Genomic DNA, 17661 nt, shown 5'->3' on the forward strand with positions numbered 1-17661 from the left:
AGGAGTTCTGATTTCACTGTCTTCCTCCTGTTACATTCTTTGCTCCTTTTTGTCCCCAAAATAGGATTGTAATGTTGGAATCTTCTGTCTGCTTTGTTTCCTTTGCCTGGTCATGTTGCCCCTCTGTCACTTGACCCCTGGGCTTTTTGCCCCAGTAGGACTCTGCCACCAGACAGGGGAGCTTTCGTCCCAAACGCTGGGGTTTTCTCAGTTGCTGGAGGTATTAGATGGGTACCCTCTCTGAGGTCTCCACATGCTCTGGCACACTGGTCACACACCCCAGGACCTCTACCCTAGACTGCAATCCAGATCCAAGCAGGTTAAAGCAAGAGTGATTACCCCTCAGTCCCCCTACACTCTGCAGGGACCTGCTTGGTCCCCCTACACTCTGCAGGCCAGGAGCTGAAGCCACCATTTGGTGCTTGCTGGCTGTGCAGGAGCCTCAGCAGCTTTTTGCCCCGGGGGTAAAAGTCATGCACTCCCACTTAGTCGTCCCAAAATCCAGACTGTACTGACACCTCACTTTGTCCTTCGCATCTGCGTGTTGATAAATCTGGAAACTGCCACCGCTGCTGCTGATCTGGAGTCCCTCTGGCAGGCAGTGGAGGCTGGTCAGGCTGGCCCTGGGGCTAAAGCTTTGGCATGGGGCTGGGCTTGGCTCCCAGAGCACTGCACTGGCCGATTCCTGCTGGCCTGCCAGGCTGTCCTCAGTGGGAGGTTAGCTTTTCTGTGTCATTTTGTGGGTTCTACAGCTCCAAAGTTTGTTTAGACTCCCCTTTTTACATGGATTGGGGAGGGTGTACACCAGAGCAGCAGGGAGGTCCTGCTTCTACTCTGCCATCTTGGCTCTGCCCCCATACACTATTCTTTTTAAGGAGCTGTTTTCTTCATTATAAAGTTTTCCTAATTCTACAATTTTGATTTTAAAAGAATTATTCATTTTGTCTGCTATCCCTCTCTTTTAGTTTTCAAAGTTCCTTTTGAGCTCATCTAGGAGAGAGAACAGATTAGGACCTGTTCCCTGTTGATGTTTCAGTTGTGGGTGTGGAGTGCACATTATGTCCCTCTGACTTTGGTTCCTCCCTCTCAGGATAGTAGGATTCCAGAGTCTTTGTAGTCTGCTTTCTACCCATTTTCAGGCAGGGCCCTCTCCCTGCCCTACTTCTAGGTTTCCCAAGCCTTTACAATTGAGGGTTTTGCCTTGGGGCAATAGTTACTATGTTTTCAGGGTTGGGAGGGTGGGGGTTTGGAGCAGGCTGGGTTCACTCTGCCATCCTGGTCCTTGGAGGTCCTGATAGGGGCTTTTTTTTTTAATTTCTGGGCTATAGAGTGGTAATCGCAGGAGTATTTGCTCTCCTGGACAGGGGCCCTGCATTTGGTTCTTACCTTATTCTTTCCAGTCCCAGGCCTTTTGGTGAAAGGCCTGGTAGTGGACCTTGTGGTTGATGGGATGACTTGCACCCTGCATTGTTCAGACCTCCTCCTGGCCTGCCCTGCACCATCACTTCCTGGCCTGCCCCTCTCTTTCCTCTTTTATATGTGATAATTTACCCTAATCGATATCTACCTTTCTCCTTCTCCCAATAAATTCCTCTCTCACCTCTTAATTTTATTTTTTAGATATCATCCTATCATATTCAACTCATACTATTCCCTCTATCTATCCATACATGAAATACCTATGCCCACACTCACATATATATTTATATACATATACACCCTCCAATACATATATATATACACATATATTCCCTTCAACTGTCCTCATACTGAGAAAAGTCTCATGAGTTACAATGATAGTTTTTCCCATGTAAGAAGGTAGTTTAACTTTAATATGTTCTTTATGATTTCCTTTTCCTGTTTACCTTCTCATGCTTCTCTTGCTTCTTGTATTTGAAAGTCAAATATTTTGTTCAGCTCTGGCTTTTTCATCAAGAATGCTTGAAACTCCTCTATTTCATTGAATGTCTATATTTTCTCCTTTAGCATTTTACTCAGTTTTCCTGGGTAGGTGATTATTGGATTTAGCCCTAGCTCCTTTGACCTCCGGAATATTATATTCCAAGCCCTGTGATCCATTAATGTAAGAGCTACTAGGTCTTGTGTTAACCTGATTCTGTTTCCAAAATACTCAAATTGTTTCTTCCTGAATGCTTGCAGTATTTTCTCCTTGAACTGGGAACTGGAATTTGGCTATAATATTCCTATTTCTTTTTCGGATCTTTTGCAAGAGGCGATCAATGAATTCTTTCAAGTTTTATTGTTCCCTCTGGTTCTAGGATATCAGCGCAATTTTGCTTGAGAATTTCTTGCAAGATAGTGTCTAGGCTCTCTTTTTTATCCTGGCTTTCTGGCAGTCCAATAATTTTTAAATAATCTCTCCTGGATCTATTTTCCAGGTCAGTGGTTTTTCCAGTGAGATAATTCACATTGCTTTCTATTTATTGATTTGTTTGGATCTGTTTTCTTTTATCTTGATTTCTCATAAAGTTCTTATCTTCCATTTGCTCCAGTCTAATTTTGAAGGACTTACTTTCTTCAGTGAGTTTTTGAAATTCTTTTTCCATCTAGGCAATTAGGCTTTTTAAGGCATTCTTCTCCTCACTGGCTTTTTGGGCCTCTTTTGCCATTTGAGTTAGTCTATTTTTTAAGGCATTATTTTCTTCAGCATATTTTTGAGTCTTCTTTTGCAGGCTTTTGACCAGCTTTTCCTGATTTTATTGCAAGACTCTAATTTTTCTTCCCAATTTTTCCTCCATTTCTTTTACTTGATTTTCAAAATCTTTCTTGAGCTATTCTATGACCTATAACAAATTCATATTTTTCTTGGAGGGTTTTGATGCAGGAGTTCTGACTTTGCTGTCTTTTTCCCACTCTTTATCCTTTTTGTCCCCAAAAAAGGATTCTATCACGTGTTTGTGCTTCCTCTGCATGCTCATTTTGCTAGTCAATTACTTGACATTTGAGCTCTTTTGTATGGTAGAACTCTGCTTCCAGAATGGAGAGAGCTTTGTCCCAAATAGTTGGAATTTTTGCAGCTGCTGGAGTTATTAGATGGGCACCCTCTCTACAGCCCCCACATGCTCTCTTTCACTAACTACACACCCCAGGTCCAGAACCCAAGACTTTGATCCAGATCCAAGCAGATTAAAGCAAAGACAATTACCCTCTGAATTTTCACTTGTTTCCCCTACATCTGTATACCAGTAGCTCCTTAGGCAGCCACACGAAGGTGGCTGCACAGCTGCTACACTTCTGCTGCTTCTTTCCCCTGGGGCAGGGTCTGCACTGTGCTCTTCCATCCCCTCCTGTTCCAACAGAGTTCCACACTGACATTTTACTTTATCTTTGTCATTTATTTTTTGAGAAGTTTGGAAACCCCCACAGCTGCTGATGCTTTACTCTTCTGAAGTCTGCTCTGGCTGCTGCTGGTTTGGGCTGCCCTTGGGCTGGAGCCAAGTGCCTCACACAGGGCTGTGCTCCTCTCCCAGGTGCATGCAGTAGACCCTTCCGATCAGCCTCCTGGGCTCTACCTGCAGCTGGAGATCTCTTTCTCTCTGTCACTTTATGGGTTCTGTAACTCTAAAGTTTGTTTAGAGTCATTTTTTTTACATCTATTGGAAGTGATTGGAGCAGGGCTCTTGCCAAGTTTGTGCTTCTACTCCACCATTTTGGCTTGCCCCACACCCCCCCAAGTTAAACTCTTCATGCACTGTACCCTGCAATGCGAATATTCAAATGGATTCATAATTTCTTATATAAATTTATTTTATCCAATGATACAGACTATAACCCATCCGTGTTTACTTATCCCATATAACTATTATCCATAGTTTCCATAAGTCTACCACAAAGATTTCAGGCAGTGGACTTAATTTTTTACTGTTCTCTTCACATTTCAAGGATACCAGTGAACAATGAATTTTAGACATTAACTTTACCTCCCTATAGCTACATGAACAGCCCACTTACCACCCTTTTTTCCTTATTAATATTTTGTGACATCTCTTCACCTTTCCTCCTTTGTAAATATGATGTCTAGATTAATGTTTTTTTATTTTTTTTGTCATTACTTCCAGGTAGTTCAATAATTCTTAATTAATCTCTCCTATGATTTCTAGATTAGTTTTTGGGTTGCTTTTCAATGACACATAACATTTTATTTTTTTTTCATTCTTTTAACTATGTTTTGTTCTTTCTGCAGCTTCTTGATATCTCATAGACTCCTTAGTTTCCATTTACCCAATTCTTATTTTTTGAAAATAATTTTTCTCAGTGGATTTTGTATCTCTTTTTCTATTTGTCCAATTCTGCTTTTTAAGTAGTCCTTTTCTTCAATAAATTTGTGTGCCACATTTTTTTAATTGGTCAATTCTTCTTGTTACAGGGTTCTTGGCTTTTTTCCAGTTAATTTTTATGCCTCTTTTACCATTTGGTCAGTTCTGGCCAATTCTTGGCCAGTATTTTCTCTGGTATTTTTGTGCCTCTTTTGTCATGCTGCCAATTCTCTTTTCACAATTTTCTTGCATCACTCTCTTATTTTTTTAAATTTCCCCATTCTTTTATCTTTTTTTCCCCAGGAATTCTTATACTTTTGTCAAATTTCTATTTTTTTTAACTTTGAGACTTTGCTTGTAAATATGTTTACTTGTTGTCTCCTTCTAAGTTTATGTCTTGATCCTCCCTATTAAAATAGTGAGTTTTATGATGAGGTTCTTTTCTTATTGTTGTTGTTCGTTCATTTTCTAGTCTATTTCCTGAATTTGAACTTTTTGTTTAAGTTGGGCTTTGTTCCTAGAGTGACAGATGACACACTTTCTAAGTTTCAGGTTTTTTCCACATTGATGTTTTCAGAGCTAGTTCTGACAGTATGTAAATTTTCAGTGCTTCCAGGGTTGTATGATCAAAGGAGGAGTGTGTTCAAGGCTCTCTCTGATTCTACTCTGGTTTCTACCTCTGCATCCTTGCAATTTCAAGTACTAGTCCTCCTCTTGACTCTAGAACTGTAAGTGGGTCTCTACTTTCCTTTATTCACAAGAGGGAGGGCTCTTCTCAGCTGTGGAATTGTGGCCAGGGCACCTGCTTCCTTGTGACCATGAGTACTATTATTCCTCTCCACCCTATGACTGATATGGAACTGTGGAACAGTGTCCTGAATCCAGTATACAGGGTCCTTTGTTATTTCTTTCTGACAAGTTATCTGATTCCCTTATCATCTTTGGACTAAATTATTCTGAAGTTGCTGTTGCTACTATTGCAGCTGCCTCCAAGGCCTGCTGCTAGTATTGGAGCTGAATGCAACTTGACTCAGTCATGTGTGACCACAATGTTAAAGATTTCTCTTACTGACCTTCTATGTTGTCTCGGGCTAGGAAAAAAAAAAAGATCTTACCCTGATATTATGATGACTCTGCTGTCCCAAATTCCAGTTTAATGTGCTATGTAAGAGTCATTTGGAGGAGATTGTTGGGAAAATTTGCCTGGGTTGCTGCCTTTACCTCACAATCTTGGATTCTCCTAGATTACTGAAATCATGGGCTATATAGCATCAAATTTTATTTTAATAGACAGGTAGTAAATTGGTATTGGTTTGTCATTCATTACCAAATCAACTATCTTTATATAATCAAATTGCTGATTTATTAAAAACAAAGATAAAAATTGAAACAGATTTAGAAGAAACAATAATAAGCAAGAAAAATATATGGTATGCAATTATAACTACTCCATATGGGCCAATTTACATATTTTAAGGCTAAAAAATTAGAAATGGATGGAGTAACATATATATGAACACATATTACATACTGGGTCATACTTTGGCTTGTAATTCTTTCAAACAATAATATCAATAACTATTTTATGGAAGAAGATAATCATTATGCTCTTTGGTAGTATTGTAAATGTTAGAGATATATCCCCCTCCCACATACTCACCTTGCTGCTATATCCTCAATTTTAAACCATGGGAGATTCAGAAGTCTGTCACATCTGGGAGGATCTAAGCTATATAATTCTGTACTGCTTTGAAACATGCAAAGTAATAAGTAATTACTCTTAAAGTAATCCATTTTCTTCCTTCCCTTCTCTCCCCTGTTTTCTTGTTCTGAGAACAGTAATAGTATCAATATTGCCTCTGTAAAGTATCCGTTAATGAATTTTATATTTCTTTCGCTAGCCTGGCGAAACCATCTGATCTTCCATAGTAACCAATGGTAAATAGAATCAGAATGTAATCAATAATTTTTCATTCATAACTTGGACAGACTACTGGGGTAATATTTCGTTCCTCTCTGCTTATCTGTAAGGTCTGAATTTACCTTACTCTGATCCTCCATGGTTTTATACACTTCAAATATTTTATGTATCTATATCTATCTAAATATCTATCAACAAATATACATAATTGGAGCAATTTAAAACCTGAAGACATTTTATTAAAAGAATAAAAAGAAAACAAAAACAAATCAGATTGAAAAATATTGAAGTTTATTTTAGTTTTTTTTAAATCTTTATCTAACTCTAATATCTCTTAAGCAATTTCATACATAATCTTTCAATTATGGACATGCAGTTTTATATAAAAGTAGATATGTCAGGAAAACTTACTTAGATTTTCAAAGTGACCAAATATTAAAAGTAAAGCAAATTTTTAGAAAGAATTATGAATGGTCACAGTGTACATGTTGAAAACAATGCATTCCTTGTATGAACTGAGAACTAAAAGTTTAAAAGGGCTTTTTTCAAGATAAAAAATTTGAAATCCTTATACTAATTTGACAAGGTGTGATATTTGAATTATATGGTTCCATTCTTGAAGGTAAGGAAATCCATCATAAAAACAGAAAGGGACTACTCTATTAAAATGTTTCTTACTGGATGCACATTTCACATACATTTGCATATAAAGAACAATCTTAGCTGTAAATATGTTTTGTAAAAATAGTGCTTATAATTGCTCTTCTGAAAGTTGGGCTGATCCTCAATTAATTATTCAAAAAGGTCAAAACTTTTTCATTTGTAATCTTAGGCTAGATGGTTCCTTTTAGTGGCCATTTACTGATCATTATAAAATCATGCTTATCTAACTAAATTGACATATTTGAATTTTCTGTATTCTTATTTGACAATAAAGCTACTAGAAATTTGGATTCTATTTTTGATTTATTTGCCTGCCTTAGATAAATACCCTAGTGTCATTTATTCTCTCAAAGTCAATAGTTCCCAATTTACATATCATGGAGTCTTCTTATAAAAAGGGATTCATAAATATGAGAAATTAACATTAATTGTAGCATAAAAAAGATTGAATCTTTAATGGGGAGGATAAAATTGATTCAATTCAAATAACTAGAATAAAATAGCTGACAATAGGATACTGTGCAGCATTTCTTTAAAATAAAAGTAACCAGAGGCTTATTTCTATATAAGAAATCAGTATGTGTTTTCAATCTTATTTTCAGATCAAATCTAGAAATGGTTTATATTCAGCTCTATGTGGGCAGAAGAAAAAGAAATGGTTAATCCCTAGAGATCAGTTTCAGTCATATTATTCTAATATGCTTTGAAAGGTTAGAAATCTTTATCATTTGCTAAGATATAGAGATCGAAAAAGTTCTGCATTGTCCCTAAGTAAAATGACTTAGAACGGGTATGTAATGGTGCTATTTCTTATCTCACTGTAGGCTTTGAAAAAGGTATAGTTATTGTATCTCTGAGCAGATGAAATGGCTTAACATTGCTCAAAACTTGTCAAAGATGCTAATCTAAATCCTAGGGAAAACCATTTTGACAGATTACTAATACACAGACTGAAGAGAATTTAGTTAAAAAGAAAACTTATCAGACATCACAAAATAGATCTTAGGCTATTTGGATTCCCTAACAACATAACAGAAACCATAGTAGCAGAACTGTTCAAAACACTTCAATGGAATACTTTTCCTATTAGGATGACTGGAAAATCTATACTACCAGCCCTCCATTTGCATTTCCTTTCTGTACACTGACACTTGGGTGTTACACTCCCAGTTTAACTGTATCTAGAACAATTTCTCCCAATACATTTTCAAAGTTTTTCTTTTGTTTTACAGAATAACAGATAAAAACAAACAAACAAATAAGACTTGACTCATCCTCAAAGATCTTGCAGTCTAATGGGGGAATAAGATGAAAAAAGGATAACAATCACATGCAATATTATATCATGAGTGCGTTATAGAATGAGAAAGCAACACACTCTCTGAGGCCTCAAGAGAAATTCCAAGCAGTGGCTCTGTAGAAGTGTACACAGAGTAGTTGAAATGTGAGTGTAGTTTTAGAGATAGATAAATGCTCAACAGGTGGATCTAAAGAAGGAAAGGAGACATAGTGAACAGCCTGAATAAAGGAATGAACATTTGAGGGGGCAATGCATTTTCTAGGAGACTGTTTTTATTGTAGGGCCTGCTAGGAGGGTGGATAGACTTCTGGGCCTGGAATCAGGGAGACTATTTCTGAGTTCAAAATCCTCCCTTAGACACATATTAGCTTTGTGACCCTGGCCAAGTCACTTAACACCATTTGCCTCAATTTCCTCCTCCGTAAAATGAGCTAGAGAAGGAAATGACAGACTATTGCAATATTTTTGGTAAGAAAAGGAAAGAAAGGAGACATAGTGAACATCCTGAACAAAGAAATGGTGATGTAGTAAGACATTGTGTTTTCAAAGAGATAGAGAGTTCTTTAATTCAGCTAGATTGTACAATGTATTTTGAGAGTAATTTTTAAAAATAAAACTGGAAAGTTGGGGACAGGAGAACTGGGTTGTATAGCATAATGAATGCTAGACACCAATTTGAACTTTTCTGAGGTTAAAACTGTTTTTTGAGGAGAAATGGAGAAGTGGAGGAGCCGGGATTTGAACTCTGGTCTTCTGATTTAATTTCCACTGCTTTTGCAGTGAACCATATAGCACCTCCTCAAGTCCTACTCTCCTGCTTCATTGCAATGTGGAAGTGACCAGGGACTCCTGGATTACTCTCCAGCAGGTCCTACAAGGGCTTTCTAATATGAGCCTGGTTCTTCACTGTTCATTGTCTCTTCCTTAGGGCTAGACTAAATTCAGACATTAGCCTAAAGGTGGCAATATTTTCCTTTTCTGCTACAGCTACTCAAAAAAGACTACTAATCCCCACACTTCTAAAATGATCCAAGTCTATATGAATTGAAGTATTGAAATAATAATGTGTTCTCATAGGATTTCCCAAGATTCTTGAGGGAGAGTTATGATCATTTTTTTATCATTAAGTTCATACATTTCAGAGCAACTGTCTGAAACTAATGAGAGAAAAGTAACAAAGTTTAAGATTTACCTAAGCCTTTCCAACTCCCACAGGGCCAGGAGACTTATTTTAAAATGAGAAGAAAGCTCAAGAAAAATAGTGAAGAGCTTTCAATTTACCTTTCCTGTTCATAAGAACAACAATCATGCTCTTATATTGAATCTAGAAAAGCGCTGAGATGGTGGAACAAAAACCCCGGTGTGATCATATTTCTTCATTTTCCATTTTGTTACAGTGATTTGTATATTCAGACTCTAACAATGTGAATGACATGAAGTGATTACACATTGCTGAATGCCTTTATAAGAGTTCACCATGAAGAAATGACTTCTTTAGCATAAATGTATTGTTGCTGCTTGAATGATGAGAGCAACCCCCACTTGGCACACACACACTACCTTCTTCAGGGGCCTGGTAGCACATTAGGCAAAGACATTGGCAGAAAAAAAATGATGCTATTATATACCACCAAATGCCATCCATACTAAAGCATTTCTCCTGAGCCACACTATTATAAAATGAATATGCTGGAAAATCACATTAGGGGGCATTTCAGATAAATATATTTATAAGGTATAAATATAAAATATAATTTTGTTTATCTCTGCACTATAATATTTTCGTAGTAAATACAGATAGAGGATCTAAGCATTGTGATTAGTGCTTATTGTGGTCTAATGGAGCACCCAATCTTGTTACTATTATCCTTCATCCCAAAGCTGTTCCTTCTTTGCAGAAAGCTTTTGTAAAATATGTGACAAATAGTAATCATTCTTTATTACATGGATTTCCCATTATCAGGCCAAAGTGATTAAAATTGTAATGGTGTTGGGAAATTACACTCATTCTAAGATGTTCAGCTCTGATCATTTTTTTAATATGAATTCTTACAATTAAAAGACATGATTATAGAGTTGATAAATGAGTTTGGACATTTTACTTTTTTGTGAATTCTTTGCATAATTCTAACATATACGAAGTCTCCAGAAAGTCTATATAGTGTGGTAACCTGACTTTGGTGTCCACATTAGTGGTCATACCTGATAGAGGTTGGTCTGTCCATTTCTCAAGCTGTATTGGGTAAACGAAAAAATTAAGGACAACATGGTAGGGTGCAATGAGAACTGCCCTTCTAAATCAGAAAGACTTGCTTCTTGCTTCTGACACATACTAGCTTCGTCATCTCTGGCCAAGTCTCTTAACCTTGCAATGTCAAATACAGCTGTCTAAGACGATAATTTACAGATAGTGAATGAATCTGCATGGAAGGAAGGAAATCATTACACCAGAAATTCCCCAATACAGTAAAATCAGAGAAGTATACCATAAGGGGGACAGCAACTTAAAATTGTAGGAGATTATTTTCCCATTCTTTTTTAAGGTAGTCTGCCTTTGAATGCAGGGGATTCTCAAATTATCAAAAAGTATTTAAGGTATCTATTAATCAAAGAGCTGAAAGAATAATGTCATAACTGCATGATAAGAAACAGCACTTCCCCCATAACCTGGCTGTTAGGTATAGAGCTGGATGTTGTCTCATAGTCCACCTATTTCAACTTTTTAGATGAAAAAAAAAACCTGAGGCTCAAGAGGGTAAGGAAAATTCCCAAGGACACACAATTAACAAGTAGCATAGGCGGGGTTAGAAGGCAGGTTTTTTAACTCCAGAACTACTGCTGTTTTTCTTGATGCCATGTTCTTGCACTCTCCAAACTTCTGAAATATAAGGAGCTGAAGCCTCCATCTAATGTGCATAATCTCGCTCCTCTTAATGTTCTCCATTAGAAGTTCCAATGTCCATTAAGACCTACCCTACGTTTGAAATTCTGCAAGCAGCTAATATCAGATAACCACTAGCAATTTTCAATTAGAAAAGAGCTGGTGTTGAAACATGATACTCAGTTTTGCTGGGTAGGTGACTCTTGGTTTTAATCCCAGCTCCTTTGACCTCTGGAATATCATATTCCAAGCCCTTCGATCCCTCAGTGTAGAAGCTGCCAGATCCTGGGTTATCCGGATTGTGCTTCCACAATATTCAGATCGTTTCTTCCTGGCTGCTTGTAATATGGGAATTCTGGAACCTGGCTATATTATTCCTAGGAGTTTTATTTTGGGGATCTTTTTCAGGAGGTGATCGATGGAATCTTTCAACCTTTATTTTGCCATCTGGTTCTAAAACATCAGGGCAGTTTTCTTTGAGAACTTCTTGGAGGATGATTTCTAGGTTCTTACTTTGATCATGGCTTTCAGGCAGTCCAATAATTTTTTAATTATCTCTCCTGGATCTATTTTCCAGGTCAGTGGTTTTTCCCATGAGATATTTCACATTGCCTTCTATTCTTTTATTTGTTTGAATCTGTTTAACAGCATCTTGATTTCTCATAAAGTCATTAGCTTCCATTTGCTCCAATCTAATTCTGACGCAATGATTCTCCTCAGTGAGCTTTTGAGATTCTTTTTCCATCTGGCAAATTTGGCTTTTTAAGGCATTCTTCTCCTCGTTGTCTTTTTGAGCCTCTTCTGCCATTTGAGTTGGTCTATTTTTTTAAGGTGTTATTTTCCTCAGTCAGGCTATTGACACTCATTTCATAACTTTCTTGCATCGTTCTCATTTCTCTTCCCAATTTTTCCTCCACTTCTCTTATCCACTTCTCAAGGTCCTCTATGGCCCTTAACTCATATTTTCCTTTGAAGCTTTTGGTGCAGGAGTTCTGACTTCACTCTATTCCTCCTTTTCCATGCTTTGCTCCTTTTTGTCCCAAAATAGGTGTCTAATGTTGGAATCTTCTGTCTGCTTTGTTTCCTTTGCCTGGTCATGTTGCCCCTCAGTCACTTGAACCCTGGGCTTTTTGCCCCAGTAGGACTCTGCCACCAGACAGGCGAGCTTTCTTTCCAAATGCTGGGGTTTTCTCAGCTGCCAGAGGTATTAGATGGGTGCCCTCTCTGAGGTCTGTACATGATCTTGCAAGGTGGACAAACACCCCAGGACCTCCACCCTAGACAGCAATCCTGATCCAAGAAGGTTAGAGCAATAGCAATTGCACCTTTGTCCTTCGCATCTATGCATTGATAAATCTGTAAGTGGCCACAGCTGCTACTAATCTGGAGTCACTCCCACTGGCGGCTGGTCAGGACCACCCTAGGGCTCAAGCCTTGGCATGGGGCTGGGCGTGGCTCTCAGAGCGCTCTGCTGGCCTATTCCTGCTGGCCTGCCATTCTGTCCTCAGTGGGAGATTAGCTTCTCTGTGTCATTTTGTTGCTTCTGCAGCTCCAACGTTTGGTTAGAGTCCCCTTTTACATGGATTGGGGAAGTTGGAAGCAGGAGCCCAGCAGAGTTTCTGCTTCTACTCTGCCATCTATGTCATATAACTTGTTTTTTTGTATTTTAGTTTTTATTTTATAATCATAAACTTAACTCTGTTGTCTAGCCAGACTTGTGGAAGGAAAAAGGAAGTGTAATCCAAAGAGAATTGCAGCAAGTGAGAGCACAAGGATTACAGGGTATAAGAGCAGATGGGATCTGGGGGTGCTCTTTCCAGCTACAGAGGAATGATTTGATGGTTAAGACAAAAAACAAAACAAAACAACAACAACAAAAAAAACTTATGAGAGCTGTCCACAGTCAGCGATAGTGATCTTCTTGCTGGTCTTGCCATCCCGAGAACTAAAATGCTCCATGGCTTCCACAGTGTTCATGCCTTCTTTCACTTGGCCAAAGACAACATGCTTGCCATCCAACCAATCAGTCTTAGCAATACAGATGAAAAACTGGGAGCCATTTGTGTTGGGTCCAGCATTTGCCATGGACAAGATGCCAGGACCAGTATGCTTCAGGATGAAGTTCTCATCAGCAAATTTCTCCCCATAGATAGACTTGCCACCAGTGCCATTATGGCATGTGAAGTCACCACCCTGGCACATGAACCCAGGAATGATTCTGTAGAAGTGGGATCCCTTGTAACCAAATCACTTCTCTCCAGTGCTCAGAGCACAGAAGTTTTCTGCTGTCTTTGGAAACTTATCTGCAAAGAGCTTGAAAGTAATCCAGCCCAGGGGCTCATTATCGACAGTGATGTCGAAGTATACTGTAGGATTGGCCATGGCCACAGATGCCGGGGCTGGGCGCAGCGGCAGAGGAAGAGGCGGCAGGGATAGGCGTCCAGTGGATGGAACCAAGATGAGGACTCTGGGTGGTGGTGTCTGCAAAGCCTAAGTCATATAACTTTTAACATTTCCTAAGACTAATAATAGTTCTTAATATTTTTTTCCAATTTGTTTATTTATTTTTAGTTTTCAACATTCATTTCCACAAGATTTTGAGTAATAAATTTTCTCTCCATCTATCCCCTACCCCCACTCCATGATAGGGAATCTACTGAATGCCCCTTCCCATAATAAGTTCTTTATTATATCCTCCCCCATTTGTCCCTCCAGCTAGCTAGTAGGGTAAAATGGATTTCAATAACACAGGGGCTGTATAATTTATTTCCCAGTTTCATGTAAAAATAATATTTTTACATTTGATTTTAAAACTTTGATTTCCAGATTCTTTCCTTTCTTCCCTCCTCACCCACCCCCACTGGGAAGACAAGTAATTCAATATAGGTTGCACATTTAGAGTTTGAAAAACAATTCCATAGTAGTTATATTGTAAAAGAATAATTATATTTCCCTCCATCCTATCTCCCCCACACTTATTCTATATTCTCCTTTAATCCTTTCCTCTTTCAAAAGTTTTTGCTTTTAACTGCCCTCTTCCTCCAATCTGCCCTCCCTTTTATTACCTTCCCTTACCCCCTCTCCTCTTGCTTTCCTGTAAGGTAAGTTACCCAACTTTGTGTGTATTTTTCTCTCCTTAAGCCAAATTCAATGAGACTAAAGTTGACCCATTCCTTTTCACCTTCCTGCTCTTCCCCTCCATTGTAACAGTTTTCTCTTGACTCTTTAATATGATATAAGTTACCCTAATTTATCTCTCCCTTTCTCTTTCTTCCAATAAATCCTTCTCTTACCTCTTAATTTTAATTTTTAGATATCATACCTTCATATTCCACTGATCCTGTGCCCTCTAAGAATACATGTACAGACATATACACACAATCACATAGGCATTTATACACACATACACCCTCCTATACATACATATATATGTATGTATACACACATATTTCCTTCAACTATCCTCATTCTGAGAAAAGTCTCATGAGACTCAATTATAGTTTTTGTATGTAGGAATGTAAATAGTTCAACTTTAATAAGTTCCCTATGATTTCTTTTTCCTGTTTACCTTCTCATGCTTCTTGTATTTGAAAGTCAAATTTTCTGTTCAGCTATGCTTTTTTTTTTCATCAAGAATGCCTGAAAGTCGTCTCTTTCATTGAGTGACCATATTTTCCCCTGAAGCATTATACTCAGTTTTGCTGGGTGGGTGATTCTTGGTTTTAATCCTAGCTCCTTTGTCCTCCAGAATATCATATTCCAAGACCTTTGATCCATTTGATGTAGAAGCTTCTAGATCTTTTGATATCCTGATGTGTTTCCACATTATTCAAATTGTTTCTTCCTGAATGCTTGCGGTATATTTTCCTTGACCTGGAAACTCTGGAATTTGGGTATAATATTCCTAGGAATTTTTTTCTGGGGATCTTTTTTTCAAGAGGTGATTGGTGAATTCTTTCAATTTCTATCTTGCCCTCTGGTTCTAGAAAATCATAGCAATTTTCCTTGAGAATTTCATAAAGGATGATTTCTAGGCTCTTTTTTGATCATGGCTTTCAGTTGGTCCGATCATTTTTAAATTATCTCTCCTGGATCTATTTTCCAAGTCAGTGGTTTTTCCAATGTGGCATTTCACTTTGCCTTCTATTTTTTCATTTGTTTTGATCTGTTTTATAGTATCTTGATTTCTCATTAAGTCATTAACTTCTACTTGCTCCAGTCTAGCTTTGAAGGAATTATTCTCTTCACTGAGTTTTTGCAATTACTTCTCTATCTGGGCAATTTTGTTTTTAAAGCCATTCTTCTCCTCATTGACTTTTTTGGCCACTTTTGCCATTTGAGTTAATCTCTTTTTTAAGGTGTTATTTTCTTCAGTCAGGCTGTTGACTCTCTTTTCATGATATTCTTGCATCATTCTCATTTTGCTTCCCAATTTTTCTTCTACTTCTCTTACAGCATCTTCAACATCCTTCTTGAGTTCCTCCATGGTCTACAATCAGTTAGTATTTCTCTTGGAAGAATTTGATGCTGGGTTTTGACTTTTTGTCTTCTTCTGTTTCTATTTTTTGATCCTTTTTCTTCCTTCCAAAAGATTCTATGGCCTGATTGTACTTCCTCTGTTTGTTCTTCTTCCAAGCCAATTACTTAACTTTTTGAGATTTTTGCCATGGTAGAACCATGCTTCCAGAGTGGAAAGAGCTGTTTCTCAAATTGCTGCGGTTTTCATAGTGGTGTCAGAGCTGTTTTCAGAGCTATGAAGAGGATGCCTTCTCTACAGTGATCACAAGCTCTGACACACTGGCATTCCTCACCCCAGAACCACCACATAAGGCGGCGACCCAGATCCAAGCAGGTCAAAGCAAGAGTGACTACCCTCTTAATGGTCACTTGCTCTCCCTATGATCTGCAGGCCAGGAGCTCCAGAGGCAGCCACTGGGTGGCAGCTGTAGCTGCCACCTGCTTCCACCTCTTTCCTTGGGGACAGAGGCCAGACAATGCTCTTCTCTCATCCAATTTCCAACACAGTTACTGACCTTTTGCTTTCTCTTTGGGGTTTAAGGATTGAGAAGTCTGGAAATCAGCACAGTTGCCAGTGATTCATTCTCCTGAATTTTGCTGCCAGTAATAACCACTCTTATACTCCACCATCTTGACTATACCCCCCCCCATCTAGTAACAACCATTATTACAAACCATAAATTTATTACCCTCCATCCTCAGCCTTTGGTCTGACTCCCTAGAAGGGAGTTTACTATTTTTCCCTCTCAGGCTTCTATTTGTAACATTGAGTTTCACCAAGGTTTTCTAGTATGATCACTTGAGCCTCCATCTGGTCTACACTCCATATTCTATTCAATCAATACTTTTAACTATTTCTTTGTAAAGGCAATATACTGAGCTGGTACAGAAGAACAGTGGCACACAATAATCTTACTGAAAGTCATATGATTTAATTCAGTGATCAAAAATGCTTTAATCTGCTGTGATTGACATATTTGTATTTAGTTTACATTTTTGATTCAGTATTTCAATACAAATGTGTAGGCCTTATATGTTAATGGAGGTGGGAGTATGGAACATTTACCTTACACCTGTATAGCACAGAATATAATACTAGACAGGCAGATTAAAAAAAAAAAAACAACTCAATTCAGTTTCATCTAGTCATGGTCAAATGTTCTGAGTTAGCCCAGTGTTATATATGTATTCAAGACCAATGCTATAAAAAATGAAATCATTGGTGGAGGAGCCAAGATGGTGGCATCGAGGCTGGAAGTCTCCCTGCACTACCACCCCCATAACCACCTCAAATACTTATTGAAATGACTCTAAACTTTAGGGCTACAGAACCCACAAAGTGACAGAGAGAAACAAACCTCCTGCTGAAGACAGCACAGCAGAGCAGCAGGAAGGGCCAATCACAGGGAGCTGGGAGGAGAACATAGCCCTGCATAAGCCTGCAGTTTTAGCCCCAGGTTGGCCCTACCAGCCACCAGCTGGAGGGACTCTGGGAAAGTGGATCACCAGCAGCTGTGGTGGTTGGCAGAATTATCAACCCATCAATGCCAAAGATGAAGTGAAAGGTCAGTGGACTTTGGGAACAGTAGGTCCAGGAGTATGGTCCAGCCATTGCCCCCAGAGGGAGAATTGGCTGAGTTGCCAAGGCCGTACAGCTGCCAGCATGTGGCTGCTTCAGAGCTCCTTGCCTGCAGATTGTAGGGAGATCAAACAACCCGTCTGAGGGGTAATTGCTCTTTCTTTAACCTGCTTGTATCTGGATTGCTATCTAGGGTGGAGGTCCTGGTGTGTGAGACCATTGTACCAGAGCCAGTAGAGGCTTATGAGAGGACACCCAACTAATAAATCCAGCAGATAAGAAAACACCAGTGACTTGGGACAAAGCTCTCTTCTCTGGTAGCAGAGTTCTACAGTGTCATAAAGTTCAAATGTCAAGTAATTGAGTGGCAACACAAGCAAGCAAAGAAAGCAAAGCTAGCCAAGTTAAATGATTTTGGATTACTGTTTTAGGGGACCAAAAGGATCAAATCAGGGAACAGAAGGAAGACAACAAAGTCAAAACTGCTGCACCAAACTCTTCCAAGAAAAATATGAACTTGTT

The 17661-nt window shown here is 38.6% G+C and overlaps 1 protein-coding gene and 1 pseudogene across 1 annotated transcript in view; one reads left to right on the plus strand and one right to left on the minus strand.

Annotated features, from left to right (window-relative positions):
* Positions 1 to 17661, plus strand: part of LOC138157377 (contactin-associated protein-like 2) — a 2155842-nt gene that overhangs the window by 389887 nt on the left and 1748294 nt on the right. The gene's annotated exons all lie outside the window — the stretch shown is intronic.
* On the minus strand, positions 12898 to 13527 carry LOC138157337 (peptidyl-prolyl cis-trans isomerase A pseudogene; annotated as a pseudogene).

Source organism: Petaurus breviceps, unplaced genomic scaffold, assembly GCF_028583685.1.
Source record: "Petaurus breviceps papuanus isolate PSGF00001 unplaced genomic scaffold, PetGlider_PUasm1.0 112, whole genome shotgun sequence".
NCBI lineage: Eukaryota > Metazoa > Chordata > Mammalia > Diprotodontia > Petauridae > Petaurus > Petaurus breviceps.